The sequence below is a fragment of the Calidris pugnax genome, unplaced genomic scaffold (genome assembly GCF_001431845.1).
Source record: "Calidris pugnax isolate Ruff unplaced genomic scaffold, ASM143184v1 scaffold127, whole genome shotgun sequence".
NCBI lineage: Eukaryota > Metazoa > Chordata > Aves > Charadriiformes > Scolopacidae > Calidris > Calidris pugnax.
The window spans coordinates 1,072,510-1,088,027 of NW_015090883.1; positions in this window are offsets into that span (position 1 = coordinate 1,072,510).

Here is a 15,518-nt window from a genome sequence, read left to right on the forward strand (position 1 = left end):
GAGTGCCTTGCATTTTACTTTCTCCCCCAAAATGTTCGTCTCACAAGAAAAAGGAGAAATGTCTGCAGGGAGGAAGATTAGGGTTGGTAGGACACCACCCTAACAGCCCTATGTGGACCTCTTAAAAGCTGGGGTGTGTTACTGGCCTGATGGTTGGATGTGGGTTAGTCTTCAAATAGCTATTTAGAGAGGGCTTTAAATGCGAATAACTGAGCGATACCTTATTAAAACCAACTGGCTGAAAGAATTATAAATTCACAGCTCGTTCAAATAAGAAAGGAAAGCCCCTGACATTTCCTTAAGGAGTAATGATAGTCTGCAGTGTCAATATGGCTTTGGTATATACACATTAAGATGCTCGTACGCATAGTCTCTATTTGTGGGGTAATGACATGCAAAATTTCAGCTGGATATTTCAATAAAGCATTTTTCCTCTTTATAATTGCAGCATTGGAAAGAACTATTCCAATTATTATTTTTTTTGCCTCTAATTTAATATTCAGCAAACTATTTTATTTTTTAAAAATACTGTAAAAAAGGATTTTCTCCCTCAGACTTTTTTTGCTAAGTTTCATGGCTGCAGTATGTAAATTTTATGTCTGAATTAAAAATAAACAACAACACAAACACTTAAAAATAGAAGTTATAATAGAAACGCGCTCAACTTAAACTACAGTGGTGTTACAGCCATGTGGATGTGGCACCATAATTATAGTTTAAAAAGCAATTAAGATAAAAGCCAGTACAAAGAGATCAGCCAAATATCAAGAGACTAAATTCTAAGCAAAACAAATCTCTAACTTCAAGCTAAACAAACTTTTGGTGGTCCGTGTACTCCACATTTTAATATTCATATGTGGACATGTAAACATACAGCGGGTTTGGGCTTTAGAAATGTTCCTTTAGCAGCAAACTGAGTTTAAAACCTCTTGATGCTTTTCAGGGAAATATTCATAATGGAGATCCCCCAACATTTTAGGGCGGTTAAGCTGCGGGTTTTGGTGTTCATGGTTGACTTGTGTTTGGGTTAAATTGCTCGTCTCCTCCCACATGGGATCAGGATCTGAAACTCAGCTCCTCCCTGGAGGTACGGTGGGCTCTGCTGCTGCTGGAAAGCCAAGCCAAGATTTGGGGTATTTTCTGGTGAAACACCGAGTCACTGAGAGGTGCCTGAATTAACCTCCTGTGCAGTCTGTACTGCACGAGCAGGTTTTAGCTTCTATGTAAACATAAATATAGACATACACACATAGTGTAAATGTTTACATTATATGTGTGTCACACAGAGACATGTATGAACAGATGCATATAAATTCAATATATTAACGTAGATTTGCAGTCCTGGACACACATGCATAAGAACTATATGCATTTCACGCTGACATCCCTTTTTATTCCTTTTCTGTATCTGTTTCTATTACAAACCCATTCATATATTACAAGCCCAACTAAAACAGACAGTAGAAGGCAATTATAACCTTACCCTATACTTTTTGAATATATAACGGTCCTACAAGATTTAATACCTGGCTGGATTGCTACTAAATGGTAGAGTTCCCCATAGGAAAGTGTAGTTTTCTCTTCAGTTCTGTAGGCAGACTGACTACAGGCTTGAATACAGAATTACAAAGCACAAACTGACTTCTGATGTATCCATTTTATGGGAATTTTCCATAAGGGAATACATTATGTCTTAACTAATGTTTTGCCTTAAAACATAAGTTTTGCTGAACCAATTAAATCAGCCAACTAATCTGGCACATGAAACATTAAACAAGAATGAAGTGTCTGCAATTAGCAAATAGCTTTGATGTGACTAAATATCTATCTCTATGCATCACCAATGTTGTGGGTTTAAGTCCCAGATGATGTTAGATGTGCTGAATGTAAATGTTTGCTGTCTATACGTTTCCAACCAGCTGAGTCTTGGAGTAGCAACTCTGCTGGGTTCAGAGGGATGGAAAACCAGATGCCAATTGCTATTACCAGGAATGGGCCTGTTTGTGTTAAAACATGGGTGAAAATAAATGAGGGAAGGGAAGGGAAGGGAAGGGAAGGGAAGGGAAGGGAAGGGGAGACATGACATGGCATTGCACTGAAAATGAAGGCAAAAAGCACCATTTAGCTAATGCCCCTAAAAACAAAGATATTCTTTAAAACAGGAATATTCTTTAAAAGCTAAGCAAGAAGGGGAAAATAGAAGCATGAATAACATAATAATCCAAAAATAGCATATAGTGTAGAGCAGCCCAACTCCGCCAACTTGGGATAAACCCCCCCTCAGCCTGTGCAACGCCTCCCTCCTGGGCTGCAGTGATTTTGGAAACCTGATACTCCGCGGTTTAGAAACTTTAGAGCCATGAGAAGTTGTGTGAGGAGGTGTGGCCTGGTAATTGCTCACCTTTTTTTTTTGTGCAAACACAAAAATACCACCCCGGCCAGGTTGCTTGGGAAGCAGGGATGTGTGTGGGAGCAGGTGTGGATGCTGGTGGGGCCCCGGTGGGAATGCAGCACGGGAAAGGAGGGACCCACAGCTCAGCCCCAAACCTTTTGGATCAGCCTGACTCCAATGAAGCACATTCTGTTTAGAGAAATTATTTAGATCTCAAACTTTTTGACACTGGAACTTCACTCTCGCTCCATGTTTGTATAATATTCAGCACAGTCAGTCTGGAGGTCAGGCTCCAGACCTTTCTTTCACATTTTTTAAATTTTTTAAATGTTTTGGTGAATGCAATGTTTTTTCCATTTTGCTCTGGAGGGAAATCAAGACCTTTAGAAGTTGCTCATGAGACAGGCATCCCTCATGGTTACAGCTAAAGAGTGGTCAGGCTCAAACACACAATCTGATTCAGGCAGCAGAAAGACACAAAACTGGGTCTCCCCAAGCAGCTGAGTATGAAAATACCACCTTGGAGGTAGAGCCCTCCCAACCCCGCCTAGAAGTGCCATTTATTTTGTATAAATAATTCAATATTCTCTAGATGTGAGATATGCTTGAGGCTGCAGAGGTCAAGGAGAAACTGAGCTGAACCCATCTCTGAAGACCATCAATGGGTTATTTTGGTACCATGATGTGAGTGGTACATTGCAGTTCAGCTCTTTGGGTGAAGTGAGGAGCAAACTTGAACTGCAAACTGGGGCTGGTATTACCTTGATGCAAGAAGTAGTGACTGAACCATGTATGCAGGGTGGAAAAAGAAAAGTGATGTTGGAAGGTCATGATCCATTTTAAGAACCTACCATCATGAAATAAATAAACTCACAGCTTAGGTAATAGCAAACCTGGCAATTTAATTTAAAAAAAATAATTATAAAAATAAGAAATATTAATGAAAAATAATTGTTTCATCTAAATGTCAAAAATGACTGGAGTGAGTTATCTGTATGCAGAAAATTTGTACTTTCTCCAGCACATTTGGGTGACTTCCATTGGACAGTGAAAACCCAACTAAGCAAACAGGAGCAGAGATCTACCCTTTTCCCCTTTTCTGAACCCTTTTCTGAACTTCTTGTTATCACATTGGCACTTAATATTTTGTTTCTCAAAAAAATTGGAAGGTAACTTACAAAGATAAATTAACCTTGGGGGGTTTGGTATTGGCAGGCACACTTTGCAAAAAGGGGAAAAGGATTCCCTGAGCTTGTGGGCACATACAACATCACGGCTGTGCTACATGTTTAACAGTAATTTTACAGGAGGGATGCTACAAAACACTGGTGTAATGGCTCCTCTTTCTCCTTCCCCTCCAAAATCTGCCTTCAGAAATAGGTTTTGGCCATTGTACACATTATTGGATAGTGATGAGTAGCCCAAGGTTGCAGCATAAAAAAATGACAAGTGGTAAAAACGAATGTATCAGAGGTGGTGTTTTGAAGACTGGCATAAATCCAAAAATCAGCAAGGGTGAATGGTGTAATCAGGACAACTCCCAACCCTGCAGCGTTGCTGTAGGTGCTTGAAGAAGATGCCTCAAAGGGCAGGAGGGAGCCCGAAAAATTCACTCGTGGTGTTTTGAAGACTGGCATAAATCCAAAAATCAGCAAGGGTGAATGGTGTAATCAGGACAACTCCCAACCCTGCAGCGTTGCTGTAGGTCCTTGAAGAAGATGCCTCAAAGGGCAGGAGGGAGCCCGAAAAATTCACTCCAGGTAGACTTCCTATTTAAGTTAAAGATAATGTTTCCCTTCTCATTGCTGACCTACCTGAACATAGTAGGGTCCAGAAGTGCTATGCTCCAGCTACGAGGTGGCGATGAAAGAGGTGACAGCTTGGACATGCCATACTCTTCCTCACTGAGATGAAGTCAAGCGAAGAACGAACTGGGAATCAACAGTCACAGGACCAGGGCTTTCATCTCATATGAAACGTCAGGCTCACATCCCTGCCAAAGGGACAGCAGTTTATACCAGGTAAAAGAGCTAGAAAAGCAGAGGTGCCCTCAGCAGCAGACACCCCGTGAATAGTCATGCATCTCCCACCACCCCGTTGTTCCCATGTTCCACCACACCCTGTCCCCAGGCTGCTCACCAACAGGGATACTGGAGTCTGTCCAGAGAAGGGCAACGAAGATGGTGAGGGATCTAGAGCACAAGTCTTATGAGGAAGACAGCTGAGGGAGCTGGGGGTCTTCAGCCTGGAGAAAAGGAGGCTGAGGGGAGACCTTCTCGCTCTCTACAACTCCCTGAAAGGAGGCTGCAGCGAGATGGGGGTCAGTCTCTTCTCCCAAGTAAAAGGCAATGGAACAAGAGGAAATGGCCTCAAGTTGCACCAGGGGAGGTTTAGGATGGATATTGTGAAAAATTTCTTCACTGAAAGGGTTGTCAAGCATTGGAACAGGCTGCCCAGGCAAGTGGTTGAGCCACCATCCCTGGAGGTATTTAGAAGACATGTCGCTGTGGTGCTGAGGATTCTGGTTTAGTGGTGGACACAGCAGTATTAGGTTAATGGTTGGACTTGATGATCTTAAAGGTCCCTTCCAACCAAAATGATTTTATGTGTGGCTGTGGTGCTGTGGATTCTGGTTTAGTGGTGGACACAGCAGTATTAGGTTAATGGTTGGACTTGATGATCTTAAAGGTCCCTTCCAACCAAAATGATTTTATGATTCTATAAGGTCAAAAGTTTCTAGGGCAATCTGCCAGATGGATGATGCAACGGCATAGACTGTTCTTCCTCAGGGAGGCAGGCTGAAATGGCAGGAACATGTACAGAACATGATGCCTCATTAGTTAACATCAAAAATTCCTCTGAAATAATAATTTTTAACTCATTGCCAATTAAATTAAATTCATATATGCCTGTAGTAACATTTGGGACTCCAGGAAGGATCGGTATTCAATTAAAAGAGAATCCAAACACCATTAAAACAGAAATGTACAGTTAGTACAGTTGAATTCCACCTGTTCATTCCAGATGTTTGCAGTGATTCGCACATCTAAAGGCTCAGTAAATAGAGCTAATGATGGTTCAGAATATCTTAATACCAGTAGCTGCATCACTTAAAAACGGAGCTGCTTAAACAGGGTTAGAAGGCATGCTGCTAGAAGCTCTATCGGGATAACACTGCCCTTGTGGCATCCTACAGCTTGAATTTGCTCGAGGAGCCAAGACTCCAGCAATTCTCCAGGGATCTGCCTCAGATTCCTGGTTTGGCAAAGGGAGGCATCGGTGGATTAATAAGAAGAACAGAAAATGGAGTACAAAAAGAAAGATGGCTCCTATGAATGCAAAGCACAGCCCTCCTAAACTTATGCCCAGAAGCCAAACATCACCTGGCACTGTCTTTTTATGCTGTGGGCAAGTATTGCTCCCTGTATGTATGTCCACGCAGGGGTGGCTACTCTCACAGCATGTTTACATTTATGCATGGGGAAGCTAAATTTCTCCTTTTTTATAGCCATTCTGACTGCAAATTCTCTGGGTAATTTATTTATTGCTCATTGCTACACTTACACCCTTCCTTAAGAGGACAGCACTGTGGAGCTGGGGATCTAAAGAGCACACTTTTCCTTGCATGGGAATGGTTCACCACGGTTAAAAATCATCCTCTGAGTTAAATCCAGCTGCCAACAAGTTAGGACTTGTGGAAATTCACTGCAATTAAAGGCAAACCATTAAAAGAAGCTCTTCCCCCAGCCTGGGAACTAATGAAGCTGGGATTCCGACAGATTGGTGTCCAAGTCCCCTGTCCCGTCCCCACATACCTTTTGTGCTGAACTCCCTTTTGTGCTCCCCGCATGTTCACCAGGGACATTTCCCAACTGGCAAATTCCACAACACTTAAAACAAGTGAGTATCTTGTGGCTGAAACTGAACTACAGATTTTAAAACTGCAGGACTTGGAGGGAGAAGGCACAGGTTCCCCACATACCTTTTGTGCTGAGCTCCCTTTTGTGCTCCCCGCATGTTCACCAGGGACATTTCCCAACTGGCAAATTCCACCACACTTAAAACAAGTGAGTACCTTGTGGCTGAAACTGAACTACAGATTTTAAAACTGCAGGACTTGGAGGGAGAAGGCACAGGTCAGCGTTGTTTTTGGAAACAAGGCTAAATTGAGGAATCTTATACCTGTGGTCAGAGAAGAGTTTTGATGAGCTACCAGGAGATATTATTTCCAGAGAGGAGGTCTCTCCTCTCAAACACTCAAAACATGTTCATCATTTCTTTGGGAAGAGAAAGCACTATTTTCTCATCATTTCTTGCATGCTCCTGGCCATATTCCTGTTGGGACAAGCCATGAAGCTCTGTGTTGGGTGGCACTTGATGGGAGCTGCTGGGAATACACCAGGCAGAGTGGAGCCCTTACACTATTTTCTCATCATTTCTTGCATGCTCCTGGCCATATTCCTGTTGGGACAAGCCATGAAGCTCTGTGTTGGGTGGCACTTGATGGGAGCTGCTGGGAATACACCAGGCAGAGTGGAGCCCTCAGCTTGGGAAGCGGGAATGCTGATCCAGCTGAGGAGGAGGGTTGTGTTCCCTTCCCTTCCCTGCCTCCGCTCCCTCACACGCACAGGCTGTGCACAGGGACCAGGATTTGGGCATTAATTAATAGGATTATTTCTTATGAATTCTTCCTTCCCTTTTCTGTAGGATGTTTTATGAGAGCAGTAGGTTTGACTTCCCTTTGGTAAAGCACCAGGTCTTCGTTTGCAGGGCTAGGGCTGTGACAACAGCTATCACTGCCCCATAAATACCACCCAATATGGGGCACATTCTCAAATTAGGAGAAACACAGGATGGCATATTGCTGTTGCAGGTTTGACTTCCTTTTGGTAAAGCACCAGGTCTTTGTTTGCAGGGCTAGGGCTGTGACGACAGCTATCAGTGCCCCATAAATACCACCCAATATGGGGCACATTCTCAAATTAGGAGAAACACAGGATGGCATATTACTGTTCCCCTCAGCTCATAAATGGATATAGCCCCATTACTACAACACATCTCCCACGCATTGAGAATGCCCCTGGGCATTGGATATTCCCTGGGGGAAGCAAGACAGGATCCCAGTATTGTGCCCGGAGGGTGTTTTATGTGCTCTAACTTTCCCCCACAAGTAGGATTTTGCCTAAAAAAAGAGGTTTGAAAACATCAGTTGTGTGGAGAAGGAGCAGCTCAAGCCAAGGAGGCACTGAGTACTTTTGCTGCTGCTCTCCTCTCAGAATCTCTTTTCTTCATTATTGTAATACAGTCTTTCATGTGATTTCTCTATGTAACCGATAATGTTCTTGAGCTTGCATTTCACAGGAAAGGTTATTTTTGAAAAGAATAAAGAAAATCCTTATCAACCTACACGCTTGTTGTAGGAATGCCAACTCTCTTATAAGTGCAGGCCCATCCATTCCTTTATTTCGATGTAAAAAAAAAATCTCCTGGCCCGCATCTACAACATGTAAGAAGTATTGCGAGCAGAACTTGATCTCATCTCTCTCTGAAGACAGCAGGGCCTTTCTCCCCCAGAATAAATCCCAAACAAACCTCCCTCCTGCTTCTAGCTTTACTGGCAGCTTCAGCAACAAGAGATAAACTTCAACCTGTGTTTCCTTCCCAAGCTTAGTTGTTCAGCACTTTTTTCCCCCTCACTCCTGCTTCGATCCCCTGCAAGAAGCAATTATCCAAATGATATTATGGCCGGAGATAACTGAATATCCCTCCTGATACAACACAGCATTATCACTGCAACTTCTGCAGGTCTCAACAGATTGCATCTGGTGTGCCTCAAAAAAAGGGCCCTCCTCCAAAGGGGTCTCTGAATCTGTCCCCCATTATTAACACATCTTGCAGAAGTGAAAGAGGAAGGGAATGGCAAAAAAACACGCCTAGAAATACTCCTTGCCCACAAGCATTTGGACCAATTGTTAAGTTCCAAAGAAGGTAAAACAGTCAGTTAGTCTGGCTGTTATAAATGTCTAGGAGTCCTTGTCCCTGTTTGTGGTCATTGGAAGATGGAGAAGGGGGTCACGGATCTCAGACGTTCATTCAGAACAGATGCCTCCCACTCACAAGACCCCATTTATGGGGTAAATGAGCTTCCACACTGGAAGTGTTTTAAATAACTGAAGAAAGCTTGCCTCTATTTTCTTACATTCTCAGAAAATACAGCATCAAATTAATCTCAAGGTCAGTGGGGGGTGGATCCAAGCGTGGGATGGTAAAGACTGTTCACCAGAAACTTCACATGGCAAGGTCTGCCCTGGAGGAAGCTGGGAGGAATGGAAAGGGGGCTGGGAGGTGGCCGTGACTTATTGCTACGGAGCCGTGCTGTCGACCCACAGTGAAGGTACCATGGCGAGTGGGGAAAAATGCAAAACCTGCTGAAGGGACAAGGCATAGATTTTCTGTAATTAGCAGCTGATGCCCATTGATTTTTGAAATAGCGACTCTTTAAAATAAAACCGGTGGCACAATGGTTGCACTGGCCCAGGGAAAGGAGCCTGAGCTCCCGGGTCTGCTTCAGTAACAGATAACAGTGACACCATCTCGGCGTTTAGCAGCACTGACATGTGCATGCAATGGAGCGGGGACTGCTTCTAAAACCCCTTTCTACTTCAGACCAATTTGTGTAAATAAACGCAAACATTTCTAAGGCTTGATTGACTGAAGTCAGTGAGAAGGTCTCTGCTGACTCCACTGGGCTCCAGATAAGGTTCTCCAGTTCAGTAGCTTCCAAAATGCATCTGCTTTTCTGATTTAGTGCTATTGTTTGATGCAGGTCAAAACCAAATGAGCCTTAATTAGCTTCAAACTGAGTTCCCATGTTTACAACACACTGGTTTGTTTCTGTACTTAATTCAGGTATATACATTATCAATCATCTGTGAACTTGGGCTTATCTTAAAATGCCTCTTTGTCTCAAAGTCTCTTACTAAGCACAATACCATATTTCTGAATTCTTGTATAATCAAAGGTACACTAAAAATAGAGGAAATTCTTGTATATCAGGACAGAAAAAATGCACACAACTTCTTTGCTCACTGATGCAACCAAAACACCCAGGAGTTATTATAATGTGCATTCCCTTGACAGAGACTTTTATTTCATGCAAATTACTATGATTAAGATTCGAATACTTTTTTTCCATTTTCACACATTACTTAATCAATGTGAAGTACTGTGTAAAAATTGCATCTCTTCGTAACAGTGATTTTGACCAAGTCAAGTGTTGCTGCTAGAATCCTAATCCAGACTTGTGATTCAATTATCATTTAGAGACTTTCTAAATTCAAATTAAGTTTACCAAAAAAAAAAGAAGTTAATATCAATACGCATCATTTGTAGGTTTTATCAAAATAGCTTCCAGTTGCAAGGGAATGTAAAACACGTTGGATTCTTTCTGTTTCATTTCCTTTTTTAACTTAACGTGAAAAATATACAGTGCTGCATAGAATCTGAGCATTAAAATGTATACCTTGGGACACTTCTTGTTTATATTGCATTGTTTATATTTTATAGGCAGCCACCCTGAGAGCTTAGAATATTTAAGCTCTGGATGTGGGTATCTGATTGAAACAATCACATTACCATGACTTCATGAGTTACCGTTCATCAGCTGAGTCCCAGAAACCCACCGCTACCTCATAACCCAAGGTCGGTGTCTGCTTCTGTCCTCAGAGCTGCAACTACCACAAAAAACAGGTAAAACACTTATCTGATAAAACCCTCCCTCCTCTTGGTGATCTGCTTTAAAATTCGGATGGGATCTAGTTGCCCATGAACTGCTATAACCTCGTGGCTTCCACTTGTATGTCTGTGCAGTCAGGTTGGCTATTTCAATTATTCTTTTTGGTGGGATAAACTCACTGTGGGCTGCTCACGGGTATCAAGGTCAGCCGTAACTATGATGTTGGTCTGGCCCCTTACATCCTCGTGCAATTTGGCATTGAAATTCTTTCCTCAAAGCCAGCGCCACTGGTAACAAATATTTTTGAGGAAAGAACCCCAGCTACTCAACATAAAGAATCCAATCAGTGGAGAAGTTGTTACATCCCTTGGACCCAGAGATAACACAATCTGTTGTGAAGAGCATCAGCCTGGAAATCATAATGTAAAGCCTCTAGATTTCAGAGGCTAGCTAGAAAATTACATTTTCATTAATGTTTTGACTAATTATTCTCCTACAGCCACCTAGAAAGGTTACCTGGTCTCTTAAATCTGGTATGTATCTAGTATGCTAGCAATTTTCCTTCCTTTTCATTCCTCACAGGACAGAAATTAGACATTGTCATTCCATATTATTTGTGACATGTTGACATTATAATTTAAAAGGATGCAGCAGTTCTGAACAGCTGGAGAGTAATCCTGAACAATCCTTGACAGTTTCCTTTGGAGGATGAATCCCCCTCCCTGGAGAACGGCACAGTCTCTTATTTTAAACTAACAGCTAATTTTAGACAGTTTGCCCTCTTAGAAATGCACGCCACAGAGACTTCTCTACATGGTGAACAGCAGTGACCAGAGATAAGCACCCACACAGAAAAAGAGAGAGCTCTAAAATAGATTTTTTTTTCCTCTTCTAAGAGACATGACTTGTTTGCAGTATTGCCTGATGGAGCCAAAGAGAGACTCTCATTGCTGGCGCTCTCTGAGGCAGCCCTCCCTCCTGCTATGCGGAGCTGAAAGCTTGTTGGATGCTGCAGACACTTTGGGATTGCTGTGGTTTACTTCTCCTCAGACACTTAGGAGAACCAGCTTAAGAAGAGGGGATTGTCCCTCCCTGGCACCCAACAGGTTTGGCACACTCCGCTTGAAACCTCTTGCTCCTGGAAGAGAGGACGACATGGTCTGCAGCAAGGGTGGTTTCTCAAAGGTCTTGGGTGTGATGACCTTGAGTGACGGGCACACAAGCCAGCAAACGCCTTGTGGAAGATGGAAACCAGCTTCATATGGCTTTGCCTGGTGGGTTGTTGAGAGAAGGGAGGAGGGTGAAACCTGGGGCATCTCTTCCAGGCATCTTGCCAGGAGGAGGGGAAGCTGCTGTGGCCATCAGAAAGAGTCCCACTTCCGTCCTTCTGCACCTATGGTCTAGCATTGAGAACAGGGTCAAACACTCCCTACCAACGAGTGCATGTGTCTTTAGCCAGAAATGTCTTGACTTTTCTTTTTCTTTCTTTCTTTTCTTTCCCAGACAAGTCCTGACTTCACATCATCATGCTCCTGGGACATCCCAGGCAAAGGCATTGCTGATTGCAGACCAACTGCACCATCAGGTAGGTGACCCATTTGCCAGGCCTGTGGGGTGATTTGTGTTCAGGTTAAGTGTAGAAAAAACCTGCTGAAATGATTATTGCTTTATTGTGTGTCAGGTTTTCTGAACAGAAGCAGATCCTCCTTGCAGAAGTCATTGCAAGGACAAGCAAGAAGCACAGAAGTGGTTTTCTATTGTCACAGGAGTCAGAAGCACTGTCAGGACACAAGGGGAGCTCTGCTGACAAGCTGGTTCATGCTCTCCAGCTCCAGCCTCTCCTGAGTACAAGAGAAAAGAAGGGCTGAAGGGACAACCCCTTTTGTGCCATGGACTGAGCAAATAGCCCTGGGCTCAAATAGGTGCAAGATGGAGTGAGATCTGAATTGTGGTCAAGCACATTTTCCCCAGCTTTGCAGCTCTGCAGATAGCAGTGTGGTCAGTCTGGACACTGATGATTGACTCCTGCTCCTCTGGGACCACAAAAAGGCTTCATGCTGGCTCTGATGGGGCTTTGGTCCAGCCTTTAATCTGTACAAGGTTTTTTTTTTTTTTCATGCTGCACATCTCCTCTGGGGAACAGTCTGTCCTTTTCTGAACAGGAACCGCAGCTGGCTGCGGAATAAAAATGTCTGGAGTTGGTCTATGTTGGATACGGTGCCCTGTGAAGTCAAGGGGAAACTCAACACTAGTTTCAAGGACAACAGCTTGAGGTCCCTTCTTCAGCTGTCATTCAAGACTTTGTCTCGTGGTTCCTACCAGTTAAATATTTCCATCAAATGAGGATAGTGCTCCAAAGGGGAGAGTCTGGCAGAAAAAAAAACCCAGAAGAGTTCCCATTTCTCATTTATCTAATTAAAGACAGCTGCCCTCAACTCTCAAAGCTCTAACCTGGGCATAATACTTGCAAAGAATAGAATACTTCCCTTGCAGAGTTTAGAGCAGCAAGCTCAAAAAACCCCAGGTTTCGGACTGAGGTGCTGTTAAAAACAATTTCACTGTATTTATTCTGTAGTTGGAGAAGCCCATAAGCCCTGCAAAAGAAAAAAAACCCTGAGAATGTAAAGAGACTGTGTGGACTGTAAGATCTGGGTTGAGAGGACTTGGTCACAGGAGCAATGCTCTTCCTGCAAGGAAGCATTTGCAGGCTCCAGCACGTGGAGGAGCTGAACAGGTATTACCCAGCCTTGTGCCTTGGGGCCCGCGGGGACGGGAGATGAAGCTGTTCGAACACTTGTCTGTGTGCAGGCACTCGAGTTAATACATGAAGTGTGTGTACCAGAGCTGAAGGGCTTACAGGACTCAGGTGTTTGCACCTGATAAAAAGCCAGGACAAGTGTTGTGAGAGCGTGGGAGTCTGAAGAGGAGAAGTCAAGTCTCAATCTCTTTCCCTGAATGATTCATGGCCCTAAAAAACAGAATCTGAACTACGTTTTCCACTGAGGACCAGATCCCCCTGGCTAAGAGAGGAACCCAAGAGCAACACAGGAGCAATGCTCTTCCTACAAGGAAGCATTTGCAGGCTCCAGCACGTGGAGGAGCTGAACAGGTATTACCCAGCCTTGTGCCTTGGGGCCCGCGGGGACGGGAGATGAAGCTGTTCGAACACTTGTCTGTGTGCAGGCACTCGAGTTAATACATGAAGTGTGTGTACCAGAGCTGAAGGGCTTACAGGACTCAGGTGTTTGCACCTGATAAAAAGCCAGGACAAGTGTTGTGAGAGCGTGGGAGTCTGAAGAGGAGAAGTCAAGTCTCAATCTCTTTCCCTGAAATGATTCATTGCCCTAAAAAACAGAATCTGAACTATGTTTTCCACTGAGGACCAGATGCCCCCTGGCTAAGAGAGGAACCCAAGAGCAATTCCAGGTACTCTGTAGGTGGGAATGAAGGAGGCAGTGAAGCAAACTCATTTTCTTAGGTCCTTTCAAACTTGCTCTCAAGAAATTGCTAAAAGCGAGAGATCAGCCAGTTCCCTTCCCAGAAAGAATAGGATAAAATACAATAGAATGGCTTAGCAGAGTTTTTAAACCCTGATATCCCTATTGATTTTCCATGGAAAGCAGACAGTTATGAATAGCAACAGTGCAATGCCCTCAGGTCGTTTTTCTTGTGAACATCTGCATCTTGAGATGCAGAACTTATCTAAACAAGTCTAGCTTCATTAGGAATTGTCCTCTGGAGCACAAGTCACCCCTATCTATCAATTCCAGGTACTCTGTAGGTGGGAATGAAGGAGGCAGTGAAGCAAACTCATTTTCTTAGGTCCTTTCAAACTTGCTCTCAAGAAATTGCTAAAAGCGAGAGATCAGCCAGTTCCCTTCCCAGAAAGAATAGGATAAAATACAATAGAATGGCTTAGCAGAGTTTTTAAACCCTGATATCCCTATTGATTTTCCATGGAAAGCAGACAGTTATGAATAGCAACAGTGCAATGCCCTCAGGTCGTTTTTCTTGTGAACATCTGCATCTTGAGATGCAGAACTTATCTAAACAAGTCTAGTTTCATTAGTGCTTGTGCTCCTCTGGAGCACAAGTCACCCCTATCTATCATGGTCCCTTACATCAGCTCACTACTCCATTACCTTCCCCATCATGGCTCCAATTATGGAGTTGATGCAAGTCTGTTTAATGACCTCTGATGTGATTCAGGAGATGTGGTGGAAAACCATGACCAAGCCAAGGGCTGGGTGAGCCTTGCAAACTCTGCTCTTTGAATGAAGTCAAGATCCTCTCCTAAATTCACACAGGTCTTTGTAAAACATTCCTGGAACAGCTTGATGGGGAGAAATCAAGAGCATTGCGTGGAAGAACGGCTGGTGGGAAACATAAGACAATTCCTACCTGAGACCTCCTGAACCACAGTGCCTTCTGAGTTTGTCCAGCAGGTCTCCTGGGACTTCTCACCCAGTGACTAGAGGCCTTCTGGAGCTAGTGGAACCGATGGTGATTAGCAGAGCAGTCTGCTGATGTGAGGCTTGTTCCTGCAACTTCTAATGTCTGTATGTGCAATTAGCAGCATGGGCAATTTTGGCCTCGAATAGCTGTCTCCAAGTCAAGGCTGGTATTACTTCTGAAGGAAAAATCTGTATCTCCCTGTAGCCTCAAGTCTTCCCCAGGGATGGAGCTGTCTTTGTGACAGTGCATCCTAACATGCCTTTGAAAGTTGAAGTCCTCTCCTGACTTGTTTCATCCACTGGCAACAGAAGCCACCCCCTCCAGGAGAGAAAGAAAACCAACAAACCCTCCTTATTTTCTTTTCCAATCCACCGGCAACAGAAGCCACCCCTTCCAGGACAGAAAGAAACCAACAAACCCTCCTTATTTTCTTTTCCTCCTCTCACATTTTCAATTAAAATAGATTTGTGCAAGCTATACTGAATGTGCCGCAAATCTCTTTGCATGGTTAAAGTTGATTAATTGGGGTCGGAAGTGAAAATTAAAAAATGGCAGCAGCTAACAAAATACAAATAGCCTCTCTTGGGCCTTGCGGATGATGGAGCACAAACCGAGATGCCTGAGCTGGTTCTGCCTGGAGGAGGACCACCTTCTTCACCTTGGGTTAAACACTCAAGAGCAGAGCTGGGTTTGGGGGGAAGGGGATTGGCCTCAAAATAATATGTATATAATCCTCAAGATAATCAATTTCTTAAAGATGCTTTGTAAACTTTCGTGTTCAAGAGCGCAAGCCATAGTACTTTCTAAATCCCTAGGGGTTGTACTTGATATCCATTTGTTATTTCCTAATGCTATTCAATCATATTTTTTTCCCCCCTGTTTTTTTGAAGCTTGCAGCAATAAGCTTGAGACTTACGTCGGCAGTTGCCACCGCTT